General features: G+C 43.8%; 2 long non-coding RNA genes across 3 annotated transcripts; both read right to left on the bottom strand.

Annotated features, from left to right (window-relative positions):
• Nucleotides 1–346: 346 nt before the first annotated feature.
• LOC309591735 lies at nucleotides 347–7270 on the bottom strand. The gene is made up of 3 exons (XR_014228419.1): nucleotides 7138–7270; nucleotides 6454–6628; nucleotides 347–656 (listed from the first exon to the last, which is right to left on the bottom strand). It is a non-coding gene; the product is annotated as an uncharacterized lncRNA (long non-coding RNA).
• A 4830-nt stretch (nucleotides 7271–12100) lies between these two features.
• On the bottom strand, nucleotides 12101–24512 carry LOC309591734. Of its 2 annotated transcripts, XR_014228418.1 has the most exons (8): nucleotides 24355–24512; nucleotides 23412–23463; nucleotides 23092–23294; nucleotides 21224–21518; nucleotides 19144–19322; nucleotides 18811–18926; nucleotides 14952–15145; nucleotides 12101–14770 (listed from the first exon to the last, which is right to left on the bottom strand). It is a non-coding gene; the product is annotated as an uncharacterized lncRNA (long non-coding RNA). The 2 variants fall into 2 exon arrangements; XR_014228417.1 differs by having other exon boundaries at nucleotides 23092–23463.
• Nucleotides 24513–25587: the final 1075 nt, after the last annotated feature.

Below are 25587 nucleotides of genomic sequence, written 5' to 3'. Positions count from 1 at the left end.
AGCCACTTGAGGGGCTGAATCCCAGCCCAGAGCTAACAAGCTAGAGAAACATTTACCCTAGGAATTTACCCTAGGCAAGAGAGCATTAGCCGCACGGCCACCTTCTCAGTTAAATAAAAGGAACCTCCAATTCCGAAAAACTTAAGCTTTCAGGCCAGTAAATGAATAAGAAAAACCCACAAGGTGAGGACTTTGAAAAGAAGTTTGTGCTATCAAGTATTTCCCAAGCACGCGAGAGCTGAGCCCTGCCTCAAGGAAATGGAAATGATCCTCCCTCCCCACAGCAGCTGATGCTGGAGTCCTCGTCCTCCTGCTCTCCCGTCCCAGCCTTGCCACCGCCCCTCGGGAAGCTGCGCTTCCATCTCTGGCTGCAGCCCTTCCAAAACAAGATGAGTCAAACCTCGGAAAAATCCTGATGTTACCTTAAAAGTTGGGATTTCTAAAGAAAAATTGGTGTCATCTTTATTTCACTTATTCCCATATTTTTTAGGGGCTTCACACTAAAGCTTACCTGTGAATCCTCCCCCAGGAGGACTGGAGACTCCCCACAAACGGTGATTTCAGGACAGACCCCAGACCTGTAAGCTGTATATTAAAATGGGGCACTTCCACAATCCTAGTGACCATTATGGTTTTCACTCTCATTTTTTCTATTTCTGAAAGAAAGGAAAGAAAAAAAAACAAAGCAAAAGAAAAACGCATTAAATGCTTCCCTTTTTAAAGCAGAAATTCTAGTTTGGCTGCTGGCATCATCTGAACCAGTCTCTGCTGCAGTTAGTGCTCCAGAGGGTGCTGGAGTGGTCTGCCATGGAGCAAGGGCAGCTGAAATTCAGGCCTCCCTACGCTATACCTCACTCCTCTGCCCTCCAGCTCCATGCCCGGCTTGGCCAGGTCATTGTGCTGGAGGATATGGCTGCACATGTCCATTGCATGAATCAGGGCAAGACTTTGCCCCTTTTTTCTGCTGAAGAACCACGCTGACTTTATATAATGTGTTTGTATGTATCCACATCTACAGACACATAACATGTTAATCCATAGACTAACTTCAGTAATCAGGGTTAGATGTGCATGAATGACTACACTGATTTTTTTTCTGGAAGAGATATCCCTGTTCCTGATCCTTGATCTCAAAAATAAGTGAAAAAATAATGTGAAAGCAGCCACGTGCTCCCTATTGATCCTGACAACCCTGTCGCTGCTGCGGCTGCTTGCCTGCAGCCTGCTAGCAGCAGCTCAACCTGGATTAGATCTGCATCTCTTCTGATTTGCTTGTATTTTGCTCACACATTCAGGACAGGAGCAGATAAGGACTGTGCACCATGCAAGAGAACAATGAAGCTCGGTGACTTGCTAGCTAGCTCTGGTTTACTTGCACAGCCATGCCTGATACCCCAGTGGGAACATCTGCGTGGAAGTGTGATGAAGAAAAGCTTCAAAAAAAAGCACAGCTTTGGCTGTGCTGGTGCCAGATTTGGTTCTGAACCTAAGCTATGGCAGGAAGCTGTGGACTGGATGCAATTTTCATTGGTTCTGTAGAAAAACTGATTTTTGCAGACCTTCTTTGAAGGTCTTGAAAATCTCCACTGAGCCATATGAAAGGTCAGACTCTAGGAGATATAAGAGGCGGGTGATACAAAGCAGGCCACAGCAGGGCTGACAAACACATATGAAATGCCAAATTGAACTAGACAGCAGGGGCAACTAGTGAAACTCCACATGATACAGCACAAAAGAGATGAGTTTTGCCAATAGGCTCCAGAAAGCTGAGACAACAGGTCTGCAGATACCATCAAGAACCTTTTGGGAAGAAAATGCATGGGAGAGAGAAAATTCTGGAGAGATGAGGGGCTGGGCAAAGTCATAACAGGGGAATAATGTGGAGAGAAGTTAATTACAAAATAAGAGCTTGCATTGGTCAAATGGCTAAATTACGGGGAACTTCATATGGAATGACAAGCAGTTCAAGTCCCTAGTCCTTAAATGGATAAAAATGCTCAGATACATTGGAAGCAACATCAGGACAAATGCCGTCCACAAGCTCTGGCAAAGCAGAGACTGCACGATTGATAGATAGCTGTGGGCAAGACACTCTGCCAGCTTCAAGGACATCTGGAAGGAACTAGTGTCCAGAGCTACTGCTAAACAAATATGCTATCTGGCTAAATACCTTATCTGTAAACACCTTCATGATACAATCCTGCTGCAGCCATCTAAGGGAAAAACAAGAGGTAAAAACTGCGATAGCATAACATGAACGACACCTTGGGCTTCAGGTATATCAGGTTGCCCAAAGCCTTGGGGCATGGCTTAGTTAAGTTTAGTTTTAGTTAAAACTAAAATCAAAAAAGACCTGCAATCTTGGGATCCCAAGCAGAGAGAGAGGCTAACTGCTCCTCTGGCCTTGATGGATCATTCCCAGTGTGAGGAGTTCCATGGTATATTTGGGTTTCCTCCACTGTCACCTACCAGTCATGTTCCCCACATTGCACGGATGGACCCTTGAGTGCTCTCCGCCATTAAAATACAGTCTTTTGCTGCTAAACTGTGCAAACAAACTCTCAGCATAGGATTTCCCAAGTTCCCATTTTAATTTGTTGTGCTAACAACATGCCTGAACTGTTTAAGCCCTAGGCAATACTGGAGCAGTAACAGACTAACCGACGGAGGTTGGGTCCCAGAGAACAGTAGCTTCTTTTTGAGAAAGATACACTATTTGGGTTGAAGTTGATTTATTGGCAGTTACAGTTAAATTAAGGGGATTTTATAGGGTGCAAAGTGCCCCGCCGCTTCTCAGATCTATGGCAAATAGTGCTGTTCTCCTTCCCTTGATCACCATGGGGGCTGGCAGTGGCGAGGGGCATGCTGCAGTCACTACCGTCCGCTTGCTGATCTTGCCCCCCGAGAACAGTCCTCAGCCAGGAACAACATATGGGGATATTTCCATTTTAGGAAGTGAGCTGTTATTTCACTTCATCTGGCCAACATTGGTTTACGCAATTTGACACTGATGAGGGACAGAGTCCTTGCACAACACTCTCTACTGTCTACAGTACTTTCAATTTTCAGCAGATTTCCCTGTCTTCTTTGCACTCAGTGATGGTTGCTTAGAGCGGTTACAAAGGCAGATGCAAGGACTGATTTCAGAACAATCTTCTTCATAGTTAGAGTGAACAATTATCGTGAAGATGTGAAATACTGCTTTCAATCATTTACTAGCTGGTAAGTGACATGACTTTGATCTGAGCTGCATCTTATCGTCTAAGTAAGCAATCACAAGACACAGTGTACAGAGAAATAGTTCCTCAACAAGGACACAAGAACCCCACCTATCCCACTGGAGGATGAGGGACAGTAAATAACACGACAGCAGGGGTATGTTTGAATGAAAGCCGCAGCAGTTCTGAACTCAAAAGATATATGAACAAGGTAAACCATGCGCATGAGCAGTCCAGATCAGCACAGTCCCCTGCATCTTCACTTCATCAAGGAGGCAACCAGGTACTTTTTGCCAGATATTCAGTTTATTGCACTTCTGCTGTGCAATGCTTCTGCAGCGATGCTACCATGGAGCTGGACAGAACTTGCCACCTTGCAGAGCCCCCAGCCAGCTTTCCCAACCAAGGGTGCTGTGGCACACAGCCCCGCTCTGCTCTGCTGCATGGTCACAACGCCACACAGAGTTTCATCAGGGGCATGAGGAAAAGGGGACTGTGACAAGGGTTTCTGCTTGCGGGTATGACTCACCAAAACCTGGCTTTGTGCTAACAGCTGGGCCCAGCCAACATTAGACCAATAAACCAACCCCATGGGGCAACATATCTGGCAGAGCCTTCCTACCACACTGGATTAATTGCCACCCAGGGCTGCCCCAACACCATCAGTGCTTGGCCACCCACCAGCATGTACCTCCAAAGGAGGCACCTCTGTGAAGAGTGGTAGCAAGAGGACATGTGATGCGATGAGACCACCAGAAAAGTACTGCTCTTCTTCCCCTCAACAGGGAAGGAAAGATTGCTGCATCACCAGAAATGGTCCAGCAGAGGATGTGGCTTCTAGGCCACTGGGACCATGAAGCATCTGAAGCACTGATGGGCAGGTAGCCATAATAAGCTCCAGAGAGCTTGTGTTCAGCCCCAGGCCTATTAAGGAGGGAAGAATAAAGGGCTGTAACCTTAGGGATCAGGGCTGTTTTGAGGTAGGACATACACACTCGGCCCAAAGCACACTCAAGACAGGCGCTTTGATTTCTCCTTGAACGCATTAATGTGCAGAACGGAAATATCTGGCATTCAGCTGGGACAACATACAGCACAGCTGGGGACCCTAGAGGAATCTGAGGCTTTCTGAACTTCTTCGAACACTTCCTTCTTTTTCTTTCTCCCTTTTCTTTTTTTTCCTAAAAAGTGTTTCTTTTCCCAGGGAGAGATATTAAGTTCATGATGTAATAACTGTGGTGAGTGCTGTACTTTAAGTAAATAGGGATGTGCAGTCACAGAAATATGAGAAATTATGGGAAAAGTATCTTTGTTAAAATTAGCCTCCTCTCACTCAGCCTTGTAGAGAATCAATCTTTAAATCCACGCTCTGCCTTCAGATACACATAAGAATAATGAAAATTTGCAAGCATCATTTGTATGTGCCTAGCTAATTGTGTATGGTTTAAAGCAATAACTTTTACATGTTTTACTCTATTCTTGTAATGCATTAAAGCACAAGCCAGCTGCTCAGCAGCTGGGCTGGCTACTACCAACCCACAGAGGCACCAGGGAAGTAAGGTCACTTTATCCTGCCTTGACAGTGAAGAGACCCACAAGAGGTGAATATATTTGCACTTCTGGGATTTCTCACAGATATAACAGAGTTTTTGCAGTGTAACTGAAGATTTCTAAGTCTGGTGTTTCACAAACCAGGGGAGCCTCTACCTGTGCTTCCGCCCCAGAGCAGGACTAGGGATGTCCAGTGTCCCTGGATGCTCATTTTCTGTGTATCTACCCCAGCAGTGGCTGTTTTCTTTCCATCCTCATCTACTAAGATCAGGAGCCTAAAAAGAGCCTGGGCAAGCTCCTAATACTTTTTACTTCTCTGTGCATTGGGATAGACTGAGCTGAGGCTATGGTTCAATATTTCTGAACACTCTTTTGACAGGCTATCTAGTGACTTGCTGAGGAAGCACAAACTCCTTTGAAAAGAGAAATTAAGATAATATAGCATCCTGCAAAGATCCTAGAAGTTAAACGCCCACCTAAGCTAGGCATGCAGGACGCTGTAGCCGATGGAAAGAGAAAGAAGCAGCCACACAGGGTGAGTCAGTCTGTCCAAAGATAGGTTGGAGGGTATGTGAGCCAGCCTGCTGTTCCCTTGGGAAGGCAAACCCCACTTAGCAATTTTTTACATTTTATCCCAAAATACGGTAATTTCCAAATGACTTCTGCCCTTTTTTGCAACATGTTCAATGTCTTTGGGAGCATTCTGGAAGAAAGGGCCTCTATACACGCAGGCCATGAGTCATTTGGAGGAAAGGGAAGCTTCTTGGACCTGGGAACACAACTGGTTCACAGGGCTGCTCCTAAGTCTGAAAGGACCGTAGGCGTCCGTGGGCACAAACATCCATGCAGGGGCTGGGAATGGTGACCAGTTAGGTCCCGAGCCAAACCAGGACAAGATTTTTGCTCAGTGAGTCTGATGACCATGTCTGTTAGCCAAGGGAGGAATTTGACAAGAATGTCACCAGGATGACAGCCATGGAAATTGCTAGCAAAAGGCACAGAGCCAAAGGAGTGGAAAGAAGGGAGAGAGTCCCCACAGAGTGTATCCCACGTACTGTCTTCCCATCAGCAAGTATTCATTGGACATTCAAAAGACTGAGGCCAGCTCAAGTTTTCTGATATGCTCCTTTTCATCCCTGAAGAATACCACAGGCTTCTCTTAATTCAGTCTCCCTTGGCAGAAATTGTAAGTTCAGGTTACATGGAAATAGTGGGATTGAGGTTTCAGGGCACACAAAAGCTTGCACACAATATGTATTTTGCCAGGCTGACAGCCCACACAGTTGACACAGTGCCCACGCTGAATTATTTCAATTAGAGACAAGATTTGAACGAAAGCCAAATTTGGTGAGGCATGCTTTTTTTGCTATAGTTCTCCCATTTCTGGATAACCTTCCTGGAGGCCTGAAAAACCTGCAAGTGGCCTCTGCAAGGTCACTTCTGGACATTGGGAGCAGGCAGGAAGGGGCAGGGAGCAGCGAGCATTGCAGGAGTGCTCTGGGTTTGTGGCTACATGAAGAACATCTTTGCCAAGAGGTGAGCACATCTCTCCATCACCGCTGGCGGTCCCCACACTGACAAACAAACAGCTTAAGCCTATTGAATGACAAGAGGTGGAGAGACAAACCACAGGGCTGGGTGGGCCATGTGAAATAAAATTTTCAGTCACAGTCATCTTCCTTACCTCTGGTTTCCCGTTCTGGTGAAAACAAGGGTGTAACAGCATCAGTAAATGGCTTCCCACAACATGTTGCATTAAGAGGGAGTGGGACAGGTCATTGCTGTTGGGTACAGACAGGTTCCCTTGTGTGCAACTCTCCATATCAGCTAAGGCAGATGTGCATCTTGGTGGCACTGACCTTAAAACAGGACAGAGATACAGCTGGTGAAAACCTCGAAGAGGGGAAGCCAGACCAGTGGGTCAAGTCCTACCCACTACCAAATATACAGGGCAGAGATCCTAAAGGCAGGCAGCAGCTCCACCAGATAAGAACCTCATATGTGTGACTCCCATATAAAATGTCCAGGGCATAAGTTTTCTTCAAGACATGCAGTATTTTGCATGCTGGCATTATCTCACTTATGTGAAAGGGAGGGTGGAAAGTCAGCTAAAAGCACTGGGCCATGTGCAAAAGAAAGTGATATCATGGATTTCTCTCTGGTAAAACAAACAACGAAACCCAGCAGTTTTAGAAATAGAGGATCCTTAGATAAAGATAGCCCTGGCCAGCTGCCATTCTGTGTAAACCCTTGCATATCACCAGTGCCTCTTCCTCAGATTAAATACCTCAGACTCCATTCAGAAGTGATGTATGAACCTAAGAAACAACAAAAAAGGTCTAGGATTTATGTATCGACTGAGACTCACCTGTGTATGAAGCCGCAGGTCCCACATAAGATACCTGCATACTCTCTCAAAAGGCTGCCAGGTGAAACTGGACAGAATTCAGGAAGAATCCATTTTTACCAACTGAAGTTCTTTTAAATTCACTGAATTTTCCTACTACCCAAATGAGAGAGCTTGTATTACCACAAGAACTGCCCAATGTGAGGTTTTATTACATAATAAATATAAACAATGACAATTCATCTCATGTTACAAATGATTCTGCTACTCACATGCTAAAATGCTGTCATAAGTCTAGAGGACACCAAAGGTTTAAATGTACTGGTTTAGGGTTTATTTCTTTTGATGGAAAAGTATATAAAAAAATGAGTTGTCCCTGGATACATTTGGGAGCACTGGAAAGATGTGGTTAAGTGTCTTTATGCAATCCACTAGCATGAAGTAGCTCTTTCTGGTTCAAAGAGCAATCTCCAAAGTTAAAACTAGTGTTTTGTCAGGATAAATTCCTCCCAGCTATGAATAGGAGCTCCAAAGAGACTGAAAGGTCTATTTACTCACGTCACTTGACCTCTTGTTTCTCCTGAGTTTTATTAACAGTATCCTGCTTCGATAGATTTGCTTTGAACAGCACATCAAAAGTGTCGTTAGTGTAGGAGTTAGAACTATTTTTGGTTGCAGGACCTTACAACAGGAATTTTTTTTTTCCTAGAAAGCTCACAGAATGCTAAAAAAAAATACATAAAGAATGGAGCAGGCCTGGCCCAAACATTTGGTAGGTGAGACTTGAATGAAGCAGACCCCTGGCAAGCTGCATGCTATCATGCTGTCTTAACAGACTGTTTATTCTAAGCCTGGGTAACTGCAACATGATGAAAGGCTGGAGGCTGGACTATATTTCTCATCTTGTAAACAAAATTAAAGGCAAACGCTTTCCTTCTTAGATCTTTTACTCTAGCATTTGCTTTACATGTAGCATCTAACACTTCTGAACAAAGGCAAGACATCACACAAAGCGTAAAGGTTAGCCTGAAATGTCCCCAGACTCCTGGACTTCCATGGGAATCTGGAATTTAAATTGGGAAAGCCTGAGGCAGGTTTCCTTGAATAAAGGAATAGCTGTTTAAAAGGCGATTAGAACACTTTGAAATCTGTAAACCCAAACAAATCATGCTGCAGGGTAGCATGTCTCCAACCACCCTGTGTGTGAATCTGTCCTAAAGCACTAGCAGTGTTGTGTATCTACTGAGTAATACGCCCTCTAATTCCTTACATGGGACTGTAGGCATCTCTCCAGAGCAGCCAGGAGTTGCAGTCTCTGCTTCAAGCCAGACTCCACTGCACCAGATTTCTACTTCAGCATACCACAAATATTGCAACCCCTACCCTTGTGTTGCAATCTGCCTGGCCAGCCCTCACCATTTCATCCAGTTTCACCCAGATGGAGTAAAAAAGTTTGCTGGCAATGAAATCAGACTATCCTTTGGATGAACTGGAGTAGAGGCCATACATACGGTGCAAAGATGCACTTATCTACCTGAGTAGGACCATCAAACTGCAATAATCTGTTTAAGCACTTTATTACTCCCAAGTTTGGATTTTAAGTTTAGAATAATCCTGGTAAGCCATTAACACTGAGTAAATTCAAAAAGATGCATGTATTAACCATCGCTCTTGGGGTAACCTTCAGAAAATAAGAATTCTGGGTGGGATGAAGCTATTGAGAAGACAGTTTGTGCAGGATCATATTGATTGATTTCCTGTGATGCTACAGCTGAAGATTCCACGCTTTTCAAGAGATGAAGAAAAACTTCTGTTTCCTCAAGGACACAGCAAAATTTTAAACAGGACAGAGTGGTTGCTCCTGAAAGAGCTTTACAAGGCCTCTCATTACAAGAGGCTGGGATCTGGAGAAACCATTGGCAAGACAGAATGGGAAACACCGGTAGCTCCTGCTGGAGGTCCTGCTGCTACGAGGTGGGAGTCCTGGGACCAGCATTCATGGTTTCATGTCTCTCTGATTCCCTGCACAACCCTTTGGAAAATAATTTCTCTCTCCATTCCCAAATTGCCCAGATGTAAAACAGGAGGATTAACAATATCTCTCTCGGTTATTTTATGCCATTACCCTAGGCAGGGACTCTTTTTGACTCCGTCTGTATAGTGTCCAACCTCAGGGTCAGTTAAAGCCCCTGGGTGCTGTTGTAATTCAGGTACATTTAATAACCGATATGAAAGCAGTAATGTTAAATTACTGCAGGTTCTTATTGCCAGATACGCCATCACAATGGATCATGAACTAGGTTTATAAAGGGACTCTCACACTAGTGAAATGAATACATACTTATCTCCACAAAAATAATCACCATTGGGTGGGCTGGTAAGCGTAATTCTTGTTCTCTGGAAAGCCCCAATATTTTTGTACAAGCTCCTAGATGGAATAAGGCAAATTAAATAAAAATTGCACATTGTGGAAATTTATCAGTGAATTGCTTAAAAAAAATAACCAGAAATATCAGTATAGTTTGCTTTAATAATGCTGATTTTTTTCTGATAACATAAACTCTGCCTTTTCAGTGAGGTAGAAGTAGTTTCTTGCAATAACAGTAAAAAAATAGAACAGACTATTAATATACTATAAAAACATGGTATATAACATGCTGAAGTCATATTCTAATAAAAGGATCTCCATCAAAAAGGCAAAGTAGCACATAAAAATGAAATGTTTTGATAGTGTCAAAACAAAAACTGTACTATCAAAGCATAGGAAACCTACACCAGCCTAGGAAAACTAAGCTCTCTTTCTTGGCTGCAAATGAAACATCCAGACATTTTTATCACAAGCCTTTTGCCTCCCACTTGAGTCAGACTCCTGATAACTATTCAGAAGTACAGCCTGATCCTGCGTGCCCCAGAGAAGTCAACGGCTTCCTTGAGACAGATGTTGATGGTCAGTTGCAAAACCGCGCAAGCAGAGCACGTCACAGCCCGCCTCCGAGCACGCACAGCTGCCTTACAGGCAGCGGACAATTTCTATGTGAGCGCCTGACAGCAGCACTAAGGGGCCTTGTCCCCTATGAGTGCTTCATTAAGGCTTCAGGGATGATTAGGTTCATGGGACCCCATGTGCTCCATGGTGTGCCAGGGCCCTGCTTCCCATCTGGAGGCGAGCTCTTCCTAACCTCTGAAACACTCCTCAAAGGGACAGCGTGAGTATCCCAAAACAGAGTCATTCCACTGGCTTTGGGTCAGATTTGCAGAAAGCAAATGAAATCCAAGGCAAACCCTTGAGCATTTCATGGAAAGAATCCCACCAGCTTCAGCAGGCTTTCATTTGGCTTTTTGGGCTATAGTCCAAAACACCACATTCTCCAAAGAAGAGGTGGGTTTAAGCACAAGATAACATCTCTGAGATCCTTGGCTGCAGGCAGAGGCAGTCCTATCCCCTATCTGAGCTAGGAGCTGGAAGGCACCCCTGCATGGCACACAAAGAAAGAGGTAACGTAGACAACTATGTTGTTTTTGCCTTTGTCATGCAAATACAGATCATCTCCCCAAGTGCTCAACAGCTTGAAACAGCTGTGCAGCTTCCTAAGGCAAAACCGCTGGAAGCCACTCCACTGTAATATTTCATAAAATACTACACCCTGGTCTGTTGTCCTGCATATGTATATTATTTGTTTGCCCTACGCATTGTACACTGCAGAAATATTTTCTATTTCCTGGCAATCCTGGAAATCATTAATGACCTCAGAGCATAACAGATGGTCTTGCCCTGCTCATAAATTAAAAAGGAGCAAAATTTGCAACACCTGTTCAGAGTCCTATGGCTAGCTCTGCTAGTGAGAGCCCAGCGGTCCAGAGGGCCCCAGCTGCTCAGTGTACGCACAGCCTGTCCCAAGGCATGCTGTGGGCTGAGACGCAACCTTCAGGAACCTCCCTCTCCGAGCAGAGACTGCCCCATGTTTTTTGCAAAAGTGCCTGGCTAATTTGTGATGTGCAGCACGCTGCTTAGACATATGTTGGAGAAGTGGCTGTTCCTCTCTGGCTCAGGCAATGGATTTGTGTGAAGTTCAGGGTTACTTCGCATTTTGATGGGAACAACACATGCTGTGCTTTCACACTTGGACAATTTAGAGTCAAATCCTGTCTTCTTGACTCTGGTGCAACTGCCATGGCAGGAAACCTCAAGAGGAAGAACTGGCTGATCTTGAGCAGAGAGAGGAGGACGTGTGCTCATTCTCTTGTTGAAAGGGATATCACAGGAACAGCTACAGCCAGGACCAGGAATGCTAGGAGATGTAGACAAGCATAAGAAGGAACAGCCTCGGCTTTAGAGAGCTTACAATCGAAACAGCTAAAGAGAAAAGTACTATCCCATTTAATTGCTAGAGAGGAGTTTAAAAGGCAGGCTTAAGGTCACGTGGAAAAACCTCTGGCAGAGCAATGATCTGAACTCACTGTCCTGAAAGAAACCCAGCATCCCATCCCAGCCCTTCACGCTATCTCTCTGTCTGACCCCCAGCACAACTCCCGCGCCGGATCTGTCCTGCTAATGGTGCCAGCAATGCTGGGGAAACATTTTCCTGCTGAAGAATAAAATAAAGGGTGGGGTGAGATGAGACTGTCTACGAGGGAATTGGGGATTATTATCACCATTGTGGGGTTTCAGACTTTTTTTTTTTTTAAGTCTGTCTCCATTTTCAGCTTTGCAGATGGAGGAGAAACTACAGCTATCACCGCTGAAAGTTTTCCCTGGCACTTTGACTGTTGCCCTGACTCTGACCCCTCTTAGCAGCAGAGTGGGGAAGAGAGAGGAGCCGGCAGCTGTGAGCAGCATGGCCATGCGGCTTCCTTAGCTGCAGCCTGACAGCAGTCAGAGGCTAAGTGCCCTTCTTTCTCTGTACAACTGATAGAGGACCTGGCTGACAAGGATGTAGTCATCCTCAGTCTGAACTTCTAGAGCAGACGAGCTCCTTTTCACCTCATTAAAACCCTTCTTAGAGAGCCAGCTCCATTTGAGAAGGCACCTAAAAGCAGCTAGAGGTTGTTAGGATTGCGGTAACATTTTAAGGCCTCACCACAGAGCTCTCGTACCTCAGGGGCGTCACATGTATTCAATCATTTCCCAGTAGCCACCCCCAGTTCTCCCAACAGCTGCACAGGGAGGAAAATACCCACAGCCATGAGTCAAACAGCAATAACAGTTCAAAGATCCCAAAGTCTAATTTTCTCTGTCATTTGGGGCTTTTTCCCAAGCTTGCTGATTGCCTGGGACTCTTCCCACTGACCTAAAAGGTCAGGGATTGGGCAAATGCAACTAGGCAGGGACTGCAGCCCCACTAACTGCTGAAAAGCATCTGTCTGCAAGGTGAACATCTTGGGGCAGGGTGGACTGGATTAGCTCCTCTGAAAATGTTCCTTTTTAAATTAGTTCTTCTCACGCTGCTCCTTCTGCCTCTCGCTCTCACCAATCGGTCTGTGAATGGAGCCTGTTACCAACATACCAAAACCTGCTTGCTTGTATAGGGTGCAGACCTGCACCCATTTCACTGCCAGTGGCCTGACCAAGGATTTCCTAAAAGAGAGGAGCAGAAGAGCAAAGAGGTGAAATTCGGGTTTTGGTTAGAATCATAGAATGTCCTGAGCTGGAAGGGACCCACAAGCATCATCGAGTCCAACTCCTATGGATGATGGTTGACTCCATCCCTCCTGCCTGCAGTCAGGGCTGAGCTTTTATCTGCCTCTCCCAGGCTTTGCAGAGCAGATCCTGGCAGTCCTTGCCCTACATTGGGGTCTTTGCTCATCACATGTCACAGGGTTAATTCCGGCTCTCCCTCTCCTCCCCACCTTTCAGACCACACTGCAAAACCTAGTCCTCTGCCATGGCATTAAAATTCTCTGGGAGTTTGGGTTAAAAAGAACCTCAGAAAAGGTTTTTGGTAGTCGTTTGGGTTTTTTGTTCATTTTGTGTGTGTGTTGTTTTTTGTTTGTTTGTTTTTTTTCCAATAGGAAAAGCTCTCTCGCAGCCTTTCACTGGTGATGCTTATTCTAGCATGGTCCACTTGGAAAGCCGATCGAGGGCATACAAGGAAAAAAGATAAAAGTAAGAATCTGAATCCAAGTGGCAGGTCCTGTGGAGCACGGGGATTTCACACAAGGAGCTGTGGGGAGGTCAGCTCTTGCTTAGAGGGGAGCCTGGCTTTAGCAATGACATTAAAGACCATCCTCAGGAGAGGTGATTTCAGCTCCTGGCTCTGACACAGGCCTCCTGCCTGACTTGGCCACCTCACTTAATCTTTCCCCCTTTCTCCAATGGCAGTAATATTTCTTTTGCTCCGTCTTGTCTATATATATCACAAGATTTTTTGGAGTAAGGGTAGGGTCAGGCATGTGCTTTCTGGGCTTTGCTGAAGCATGGCCATGATTTCCCAGATCTGCTGGGTATGACCCTAGTGTCTGCCTTACTGGCAAACTGTAAATGCCCCTTCAGTCCAAAGAGGATCCTTGCTCTGCTTAGGTTTTTTTTAAAACGAATTAGTTATTACAGACATGTCTCAGCTATTAGCACATCATTAAACATATCACAAATACGGCAGCTTTTTTGCTATTTCAGGCCTCTCTCCAAGAGACTATTCTAATTGTTGATGACTACTTTGCTTATATTCTTGTGATGTGCTTTCTTGCTGTGTGTTTTTGAATGCAGTTTTCTCCCACTCACCTCATGAAAAATCTTGTTTTGTCAGAAAATGAAAATGCGTTTTTATTAGAAAGGAATTTATCTATGTCAGGGAAGGGTATTTTTTCAGGTCCAGGATAAGTTTCCTAGTTAGATAGAAAGAGCACAGCCCAGTATATGCAGTGGTAACCTGAAGAGCAGCAGACTAAATTTTGATTAATGCATCTAATGAGACAGAGCAGCACTTTAAAGAAGTCTTTCCAGACCTCACAAAGCATTGGGATCAACTAGGGTATTGACTCTTAAGAATGCCATTCTCTCTGCCCCCATCCTCATTTGGGAGAAAACCAAACCATTCCAGGAATATATCTGCGATGGCTATTATTATCATGATATATAAAACTGTCCTAGAGGCAAAACACCATTTGGTGTTGATTAGCCTTGATTATAACAATCAAGGTACTGTTGCCACTACTCTGAGCCAAAGGGTGCACCCTCTCTGCAGAGCAGCTATTAGCGTCCCTTCAATGGGAGATGATGGCCATCATGCTCGGACTTGGGCAAAGGGAATTAAAGCAGCTGTGAGGAGGAGTTCAGCTCTGTCTTCTCATTCTCTCATCTATGGCTGCTGCTCTGGTTTCACAGAGCCAATGTGGCCCAGAGCAGACACAGTATAAGGTGTATATGGGAGGCCTGTTTCACAGCCAGTTTTCCCCACCTGCCTGTTTCATCTCCCCTTTATGCTACATTTCAAGCAGGATGCCTGGAGCCTTGGCCTCAGTTTCTTTGTCCCAGCTGTGGGAAGGAAAGACAAGGATCTTGTTGATAAGTGTGACCTTATACCAAGCAAATCCTGCATCTTTCTCTTTGGAAAGAGACATTTGGCTCAGCAGTTTTCAAAAGCAGTTGCTCTCCTAGTTTTTCAGCTTTCTCCTCCACTTCAGTGTTAAATATCTCATGGTTAATTTCAGCTGTGACCTGAAAAAGAAAAGGAACTACATTCATTCTTTTTGTATTTCTTTCCCTGCTCCTGAGCCAGCAGGCAAAGCTTTATGAGCTGATATTTTTCCCTCCCACCCCCTCGTGCCCTGAAGTTTGCAATAAGTATTTGCCTCAGGATTTCATGCACTCAGCCCACGAGAGGCGCTTGGTCTCTTACGCTATGCAGATGATGCTGTCCAGGTCTGCATACTGTGATTCCCAAGAAGAGTGAAGCCAAGGATTGCATCTCAGCTGCTGATAGGCAATCAGTTCCCATCAGCTTTCCAGCGCGCATCCCCAGAGAGTGATTCAGGGCTTGAAAACTGACGCCAAAGGCCAATGGCTCAAGACAGGCAGGAAACAGAACAGTTTCTGTTTAACGAAGAGAACACTCCTGAGACAGGCTGGGATGAGGAGGAGGAGGAGGGAAGGGCCTTTCCAAGACTCTACCGTGGAAAAGGAGCCCTTGGTGTTAACAGGGCTGCCCTTTGTCTCCTTCCCCCTTGATTTCTGCAGGTCCTTTTAATAGAGATGAACGTAAGCGACAGCCAACAAAGCTGAAGGCTCTCTGCTAGTTTTGCTGCCCTCGTATTTGTTTCCATCACCATAATCCCAAGGAAATCCAGATTAGCACCTTTTCAGCAATGTATATAACAGGACCCTTGAGACACAATGCTGCTTCTGCTGTAATAGCAAATGTCAGCTTAAGAACAGTTAATTCTATTGACTAGAAGGGAGTAACAGCACTTATTTTTGTTCGCTGGCAATATCTAACCCTTTAAATGATATCAGATGGGCATGAGTCAACAACCTAGCCTTAAATAATGTGCCGCTCAGACTGCCTATAAATAGATTTTACTTTCCCTCTTTCATATAAAGCTAGCTCCTATAACAGCTACACACAGCCAAGGGGTCTGTTGGGGACAGACAGACAGACATCTGGAACAAGGGGGTACTGAAGCAGCTGCATTCCCTCTAATCTCTTCCTGCCAGAGGGGCCACTAAAATTGTAGTAGCCACCAAGTTGCTTTAGCTCTCATTATGGCTGGGTGGTGCAGGAGCAGAGAACAGCAGCCAAATTCTTCATATCTCCTTAGTCTTGGCTGAAAAAAGCTCCAAAGCAGATGATAATTAAGCTCTTAATATTTCCAATAGATTTAAAATATGGCTATTTTTACCACACAGACATGCAGAGCCAGGAACACACACTGCACACAGACAGGGAGCGGCAGCTCTATTCTGCCTGCTTAGACAGCTGAAGTCTTTACAGTGGTACATCTGGGAGATGGAGAACTTAAATAAAAGCTGGGTTTAATGGAGTTTTCACTCAAATTTCACTGTTTGACTGAGCCAGGTGATACTGAAGATACTGAATTGTTTTAATCAGCTACAGGAAAAAGCTACGTTACCTCTTTTTGAGGGGACATATTTTCTAGTTGGGACTCAATGAATAGAACCCAGGAGCAGTGAAATTGAAGTTCAGTCATTCTCCAGGAACTGGGCCCAGTCAAACATGCCTAATGGCTCTCTGGGCTAGTTGCAGCAAGGAAGTGATATAGCATCATACCCCACTGGCTGTCATTCCTCAAGCCAATGGAGAAGACAACCATGGGCAGCTGAGTCAGCCTGGAATGAATTCTGGTGGGAGTCTAGACCACAGGTTGCAGATACTGCACCCACTGAACTGGTGAATAATCTACTGAGTGCTATACCCACTAGTGACCCGAATTCTGTGTCTAGCTCTAAAGCCTAATGACAGAGATTTCAGGGACAGGGCTGCTACTGGTGATAATTTTAGCAGAAACCTGTTTCCCCCAAGACTAATGTCACTACCTCTACTTTAGAGCAGAGGCCATTCACAAAAAGTCTTGATGATTCGACACCAAGTTTCATTTAACTCAAGATCACACATTCACATATCTGAAAAGTTCATCAACTTTTGTTCAGATTATTTCTTTTATATCTGTTTTACAGGATAAACAGAGGCAGGAACATTCAGGCAAGTTCACAAGAGCTCTGTGCTCCCACGTTGTGTGCTGAAATGAATGGGGAAAACTTTACGTTCATTTAGGGTCTCTTGTTGGGATTTTCTTTCTTGTCTCTAAAGAGAATTCAGGATGGTGAATGCTGAAATCTTGGCTGCATGTGTGGGATTTTACAGAATATTTTTGCTCTAACCTTGACCCATGGAAATCGAGATCATTCACCACTAATTTCAAGAGAAGTGGAGTTCATAGGTTAAGTGCTTTGGAAAAATCCCATTTTATGTTTCACAGCTGCTAAGGGTTTATGAAAATCTTGTCCCCCGTTGCAGGCCATACATAAGAGATGAGATGTTTGGAAAAATGTCCCCTGGAACCTGGGAATGATAAGGAGTCTGAGATCATGCAGGTAGATTAGAACCTGCCCATTCCTCATCACGTTAGAAAGTAACGAAGGTCTAGCTCACACCATGGTGCACAGCAGAGAATAGAAGCTGTTGGGATTAACAGGACATGATTTTGCAACATGCAACAAAAAATCCCCAGTAAGCCAGCCAGCAGAAATCAATCTTTGTGTCAAATACTGTATATACTGAGGCAGGGTGACCAACTCAGGTGGAAGTCTATGTTTGGTGACTGAGTAAACTCTCTCTGAACCGGCTGAACAGGAGCCAAAGGTTTTCCCACTTGGTTTGACAGAAATAGATACACATACAACAACTCTGATTGCAAGGCAAATTTCCTTCTATTGCAGCTCAGGTAGGGCCAGGTGGCACCACAGAATATTAATCAGTTACAATTTATAGTCTGTAGGATTTAAAGAGGTATGGTCATATTTCTTTACATATGTGCTTTTTTCCTGCCCACAGACTGAGTCTGAAAGGCATTTAAGATTTTCTCATTAGTCAAAGATTTCAGCAAGTATCTGACAGACCTGCACAACAGTGAATGGCAGCTCAGTGAAATCCAGCTCTCGGAGGGCTGTGCATATGCCATACAATCAATTCGTGCATCCACAGCAGATCTGAGCCTTCCACACAAGAAATAGACTCATTGCTGCCTGAATATGCTGGGAAATCCCAGAGCAAACAGCAGCCGCCCTAGGAAGGGGAGGCCCCATGTTGCTGGAGATCATCTGGTCCAGCACGTACGGGATTACTCAAACAGCCAAAAAGTCCCCAAGGAGGTGTGGTTGGCACAAAGTTTCTCACTATTGTCAACCCTAAGAACAGAGCTGAAATGAATGAGCATAGTCTGCTCATGCAATAATGTAATGTAACATTGTTCATGCAATAACGGTGCTCTGAGACACTGTGGGTAGCACATGTGCTCCCACCTGGACCAGATTATCCCACCCTGCTATAGGAGAGTCTCTCTCACAATTCAGTGCTACATTCTTGTTGTCCTCCACACTTAGCTATTTTCCACTACAGCCTTGACACTAGGCACCACACGTCCTTCAGTTATAAATTCAGAGACTAAGGCCAGAAGGAAGCCTCACATTACCTCAACAAAACACTGGTTTTAATCCAATTGTCCTTCATCATGCCTGTCTTTTGATCTTATTCTAAAGTCCATAAGGGGTGAAGAATCTACTATTTGGTAAAAAGTAAAAAAGCTATACACAGTCCAAAGAGTCAAACACAAAAGTCAGTAGAAATGTCATCTTGTTTTACTCCAGAGCTAAATCTCTGTCCTTCCAGAACATTATAAACACAGAATTACTTTGGATGCTGGTAATGACTGACTTTGAGATCCACAGACAATCACAGACCTAAATAAAGGCAAGAAAACATGTCTTTCAAGTGCCTAAGCAAAGGAGAAAGCCTAAAGGAAGAAGCCTGTATAAGGAGGAAGACAGACAGCTTTTGGGGCACAGAGCCTGCTGAAGAGGGTTGGAGACTTCTGACAAGGAAACTTTGTTTCTTTTGAGATCATAGCGACAGGATGTCACATGCATGGCATGTAAATAAATCATTATTTTTCCAAGGAATACCTCTCTCCAAATAATACAATCAATTTCTCCTCTTAATGGAAAAAAAACCCTATACAAACCTGCCAGGCCAGAGGGACAACACTATCCTCATCCAGCACATCTTCTGTTTTTCCAAAAGCATTTCCCAGCTTTAATTCCAAGGCGGTGAGTCCTCTCATCCAGATAGTTGAGCAGCCTATTCATGAAATACATAAATCACAGATAAGGAGGTGATCTAGCCAGGTCTTGGAAACAATACAAAACCAGTGTTTGTTTGCTTTCAGCTGCTTCCTCCAGGCCATCTGCAGGGCTGCTTCTGGGCACTGATCTTGACCAGTTTTCAGCTCAGATACAAGCCATTCTCCCACAGCAGCTTTGCAGGTAGCAGTTACCTTTGCTCTGGTCTCCCTTACCTGTCACAGTCCAGCAACCCCCCAAGCCTCGATTAAGATGGAGGATTTCAAGAGACCGGGAAATCTCCTCCAGTCATTGGCTGGCTTCAGTTTCAGGCACAGATCATTGGAAAGCATCCCAGGTTACTTCCCATCTTGTAGTAAGGAATTCATTTCTACTCTTCGACCATCTCTTTTCCCTGCAGAGCACAATTGAAGATAGCTACACTATTGTATATCTGGATTACAAGAAACTGAAACACTACAAACCTGTGTGCTACTTGTATAACACACAGAAAACATGGCCTTCTCTGACACTATCAGCAGTGTTGGGAAGTGGGGAAATAATTGCTCCATGAAAGTGTTTTGTCCTGCTTATTAGTTCCTTCACTGATTGGCAACTTCAGCACTGGCTCAAAAGAAACAAAAGCAGAGACCAACCGTAGAACCAAAGATGAGCTGGTGTAAACTGGCACCATTTCATTGCTATCAGTCTTTCTCTACTGATTACTGAGTGTCTCACTCATGGTGTTGAATCCAGTGAACGGCTTGTGTATGCAGGGAACATGAGGTGTCACCAGCTATCCTGAAGTGGACTGATAGCAGAAAACCTCCCAACGTGAAGCACAAAGTCACTATCAAAAATGGTCACACTCCTGTATATTTCTGTTTGCATTCCTCATTTCTTTTCCAGCTTCTTTTGGCTTGGCAAACAGGAAGAAATAAATATTATAGCTATCACATTCTTTTTTCATTATATCATTTCAAGTAGTTTACTTCAAGGGCTTCTCTGAAAATATTTAGAGAGGTGTAGTTACTGTTACAGACTCAGCTGCTGTGACCATGCTATGTGGGAAAACTGAAAGTCACACTAATCAGAAGCTTAAATGAACTCTTCTGCTCAGCCTGGAAATATACACTCTCTTAGGTGTTTCTGTGATATCTGAAAAATTTTAAGGCAGAGACATAGTAGTAAAGAAGCATGCAAGAACCTGGAGATAAATAGACTCAAGTAGTTCCTGGGTTGAAAGTTGCTGAAGGGCAGTAGAGCGTAAGGGAGAGATATCACATATATCAACCTTGAACTTCATCTTTCCCAGGCATCCAACTCATGGCCACAGCTGTAGACATGATGCTGCACAATATGGACCCTTGGGCCCATCTAATACAGCTATTCTTATCAGAGTGGGTATCATCATCACATCTGCAAGTAACAGTATTATAACGTATCAGACTTTAAAAAGAACAGTTAAAAATATTATCAATAATTTTATAGGAGACAAAGACTGGGGAGAGGTAAACGATAATAAGGGCAGGTCACTGATACCCCACATGTTGAATTATTCCATACACTGGTGTTCAGCAGCAATAGAGATAACACAGCAACAGAGCCAGTGTGAAGCTCTTCATCCTGGGATGATGCATGCTAAGTGGTGCCTCAGGTTTTATTACTATTATTTGACTTTTCCTTTTGCTATTTAGAAGTGATTAAAAACACTGAAAAGTTAGTGGCAAATGAATCAGTCAGGCCTGTACAGATGTGCTATCCAGCGTCTTTCCAAAGATTCTGACGTCTGTGACAGCAGAGGGGGAGTTTTTCTTTACATTAACTCTCAAGGGGGTATAATTTTTCCAAAGCTGAAGACTATAATGAGATAAAGGAGAGTGTTAAAAAAATGAGGGTATTTGAGAGCACTAGAAAATTTTTTAAAATTTCTGGAAAAAATTCAACAGAAACAAAAACTTTATATTTCATTTTACAAACATATTCCCACTTGGTAATTAAGGAACTGATGCCAATGAAGTCAAGCATGCGTGATGCATTGCAAACTCAGGTCCACGCACACAGTGTACTCTGTTTCTTTGCTCTCTGATACTTAAGAAAGGAAAAGAGCATGCCACGATGTTGTTTTAAGCACACATTGAACAGACATTGCTCTCTAGTTCATTTGTTTGATAGGCATGATGGTTGTGAATCAATTGTAGAAGTAGCAATTAGCTACTGAAAAGGGCATACAATTAACATTCACCATTTAACATCCCTAAAGCAATGCAATCTTAACAATACACTTAAATTCAACAATATCAGTTTGATTCTTACCTCATCGTCCATCCAAATCCAATAAATACATAGTTGAGTGGAGTAAGCCTGGATGATTATATTAAAAAGATACTTCAAAAAGTTTTTCATTGAGGGTTTCCATACTGTATCCAGATGTTTTCATGACTTCATAAACATGACAAAACTATGCATCCAGCCTCATCTCTGAATGCCCTGTTCTTAACAAAATAAAAACTTTGAGGAAAGCATCTTCTTAAAGAAAATCTTGATTGTTCTTGGAATATAAATGCAGGCTTTTTTTTTTTGTTTGTTTTAAGTTTCAAAACTTCAGGTTCTAAAAAAACAGAACAGACATTTCTCAGTAGATAAAGTATTTTTCTAACTAAACGTACTCATAAGAATGTGTCCAGAAAAGCAAGAAACATTTAGAAAGACTTTTTAACAGCTGCAGTTGCTTTGGGAAGCTAATTCCTTTGAGGCCATTTCTTCATAAACACAGCAACTTGCCACAAACTCTCCATCCTCATTCATGTATTCAAATGATTTGGAAAAAAAACCTGTATGCTATCCATTTCAATGTGTCCTTTACTATTTAGGTACAATCAGAAGAAAAATTATGCTTTTGAGTGTACAAAAATAATTGCAGCAAGCACAAACGTTACAGGAGCACGCTGAAATGACCGACTACCTTCCTATTCAAGATAAATTATTTTAAAAGGGTAAGGCAGGGTTCAGTTGTAAAGAGCTTAAGAAGTTTAAGATGAAACTGTATCTCTGGGTGGGAAAGAGCTCTATCAGTAACTCATCCTTTAACTCTCATCCAAAGCATTACTCCAGTAGGATGCTCAAACTTATGCCTAACCTTAAACACAAACAGTGTCATTGGGCCCAAAACCTCCTCTCTGCCCTGAGGTATGTGCTTAAATATCTTGTTAAACTCAAAGAAAAGCTTCACAATGGGAACCTCTCCTATCGTCCTGCCAGCCAGCTGACTGCCCCAGACCTTTACAGCATCCATGTTCAGCTCCTTCACCATGCTTCAGCTGTGGCCATGTGAAAGCTCAGCATTAACATTGGACAATACCTAGTGACTGCAGGCACCCTTTTTTTGGCTCAGCAACGAGCCTTGTTATTTGATCTGCTCTTATTCAGCATTCCCATTGCCTGTGCAACGCCAGGGAAGAAGCACGTTAGGTCTTCCTGCAGCATTACTCAGAGGGTCGTTGGTGTCTGAGTCATGGCTGGTTTGGGACTATGGTCTGTGTGTGATTAGTCACTGGAATTTGATGGGAGGCTATATTTAATAGCACCCTTCACTCCAGAGAAACAGGGAGCCAGAGAATCTTTAAGGACCACAGATGCATTATAAACTCTTTCCACAACCGCAGAAATGTAGCCAGCAAGAAGACAGCCAAATTAGCAAAAAAGCATATATGTAGGCGGGAGGGCCATACTGTTGTACCCCTATTCTGTAATGCGAGCAGAGCTTTAGCCAAGCATCACATCTCCCGGCCAACATCTACAGTGGCACTGCTGCCCTCTCGCTGTGGGACCACTCAGAAGAAACCCTGCAAGCACTGGACATCCTCACTGCCTTTGGTGCCAGACATACCGGTAGGAGACAGGATCAGATCAGCACCTGAATGGAGGTAGAGCACATGCTGTTCAGCTGAAGCTCTTGCTGCTCACTGCTCTCTCTCCAAAACACAATAGAAATGTAGATACTCCTACCTCAGTGCTTTGGAGAATTAAATAAAAAGGCAAAGAAAGCAAGAAGAAGTGAAGAGCATGCTGTCGGGATAACAACAGGACTAAACATCAAAACAGAAAAAAGCCTAAAAAACATCATAACCATGAAACTGTATTAGTAGGAAGGGATAGAAGTCACACCCATACACGGGCTCTACCTGGTTTTCCAGCACAGCTGAGATCTGAAGCATCGTTGTTTCCCACCACCAGCAAACAGTTTTGCTAAAAAAGTAAGGGTATTGTAGTGAACTCAACTAATGCCAAATTTCTGCTTTCCTCTAGTACTCTCACCAGCTTCCCCCAAGTCATTCCAAGCTAAATAGATGAGGATTATTGTCTGTTCATGATCCAGTTTTCCCATCTGAAAGAGGATAACTGTTATAACTTTTTGCTCCACAGGGGCCACAGAAGACATAGCTATTAATACTTAAGAGATGCTCAGACGTAAGACAGAGATTGGCCTTCAGCCAAGAGTTACCGCAGTCAAAGGAAGATTTCAGTGGAGTTCAGGGGACTCAGTGCTTTTAGACCTAAACAAAAGAAAAAGAGATTGGCATCAGCAGTTGACACATCAATGTAGCTTGATGTCACAGAAGAGAGATCTCCCAGTGACGAAGTTTGTTCAATGATTTTAAACAAATTTGAAATGTGTTTAGTCTGGAAGTGATTACTTTGCTTATTTGGATGCATTTGATGTTTGGCCACACACTGCAAATATGGTCAGCTGGCCCAGTTCCAACCAAGGAAAAGAGATCACAGCACCATAACCAAAAATGCATTACATAGGACTGAATAATATACCCACACCATAATTAAAATCCCACAATTTAAACTGTGGAGCCGATGTTTTATGGTGGCTAGGACGAGTATGATACATGTTCTCCATTTTCAAATACTGCAATGTTTCAGGATACATGGGAAAGCAGATGTTTTTAATAGTCTGAACCCTTAAATAAGCTTATTCTTCCAAGCTAACTACATGCAGTCAGGAGTGAGAAATTGCTGCAGGAACGGGTCAAAATGTTCCATCTGTCTTTACTCCAGTGGAAAACGTTTATTCTGCCCAAAATAGATATTTTCAGATTAAGACTTATTTATCTCCAAAGCAGACAGATTATCAATTAGATGCAATTTAAAAAAAACTGTTTCATTTCTTTTGTTTTGATTTGTTAAATCTAAAGGTTTCAAATAACAGTTCTTAAGAAACCATGTCTGGGGAAAAAAATTACTCAAATCCTACATTCTCCATCAGTACTTTTCCCTCTTCAGATATCTGACTACAATACAAAGCTGTGGATCCCTACGGATAGGTTTATCTCTCAGCCTTTAATGGCGCAGTTACTGCCTACTATGCCTCCATCCTTCTGCTGTCCGTCCTTACACAGAGTAAGTCCATGGATACTGCTTAGCTATGCACCCACCGTGGTGTCACCTGAGGTGGCAGAACCAGGCCCAGATGTAAAGGGAACCCACGGACCTCCCAGGTACTGACTCAAATCTGTTTGAGAGAGTCGCTGTATGTACCCACTGACACGGAGGGCTTTTCTTCGCATGCAGACTGGAGGAAATAGTGGACAGGTTGAACCTGAAGAAAAAAAAAAAAAAAAAAAAATATCTCTGAGTGCAATGTTTTCTCTATGGCCTTACATTAAGGCTTGCTTTCTTTTCCAGCCTGCTATAGAGTACTGAACAGTGCACTTACAAAGAGCCTCATTCACACAGTGCTGCAGGCATATGGCCCTCAGTCGACTGTGTGCCAAAGTCACACATGAAACTGCGTGCTGCTCAGACATCAGTCATCCTAGCAGCTGGGAGAGGTTCAAGCAAACGTAAGGCTACCAATGAGAGTATGCAGAAAGTGGGGGGAGAGAGCAAAAGCAAATCTAGAAGCAAAACTAGAGAGTATCAACCACCAAGGAAAGAACGTGCAGAGAACTATTATGAGCAAGGATCCCAGAAAGCGCAGTTTTACAGGCGAGACCACAAGCATTCAACACAGGAAAGCTTTCAAAATAAATGTGGCACGAGTTTAGACCAGAAACTACAAAGCACTGCTGCCCTGACCATCTTACACTATTAAGACAGAAGGAAAAGATGTCTGTTGAAATATTGCTCCTTCTTGTCACCCAGAGGATGCAGGCTGCACTGATGATCCTCCCCTCCTGCTCAGAAGGCAGTGACCCCTCTAGTTAAGCCAACAGAGTCACCTCAAGAGCAAACAACCAGGAAACCATTTCCAAACAAGTTAGCTACTCACAGATCTCTCTGTCCACATCTTCCACTGTGTCAGACCACTGAGACACCTACCCCCAATACATGTACCAGTCAAAAGCCCTACCAGGTGAAGATGCTTACATACTTCTTGCTCTGATATCTTCCTTGAGATCCTCTTTTTCACTGGAGAGGGTTTAAACGTGCATGGTAGGAGCATGCAGTACCAGGCAACAGGCTATGAAGGGGGCAGGAAGGCTGCTCTCGGTGCTTCTCATTCAAACATATAGACTTAGTATAAAGTCCCTTTGTTGGAGCAGGAGCTGGGACGGAGCGCTCCCTTCAGACCAGGCAGGTGTTCAAGGTGCAGTGCTGAGCATTCCCTGCCTCTTGCACACAACAATTGTCGGGCTGGAAGAGCTAGAGCTGCTCTGCAGTCTGTC

Source organism: Platalea leucorodia, assembly GCF_965183815.1.
Source record: "Platalea leucorodia genome assembly, chromosome: 5".
Lineage (NCBI taxonomy): Eukaryota > Metazoa > Chordata > Aves > Pelecaniformes > Threskiornithidae > Platalea > Platalea leucorodia.
The sequence above is the reverse complement of the archived record's forward strand: the minus strand, read 5'-3'. Positions and strand labels throughout refer to the sequence as shown.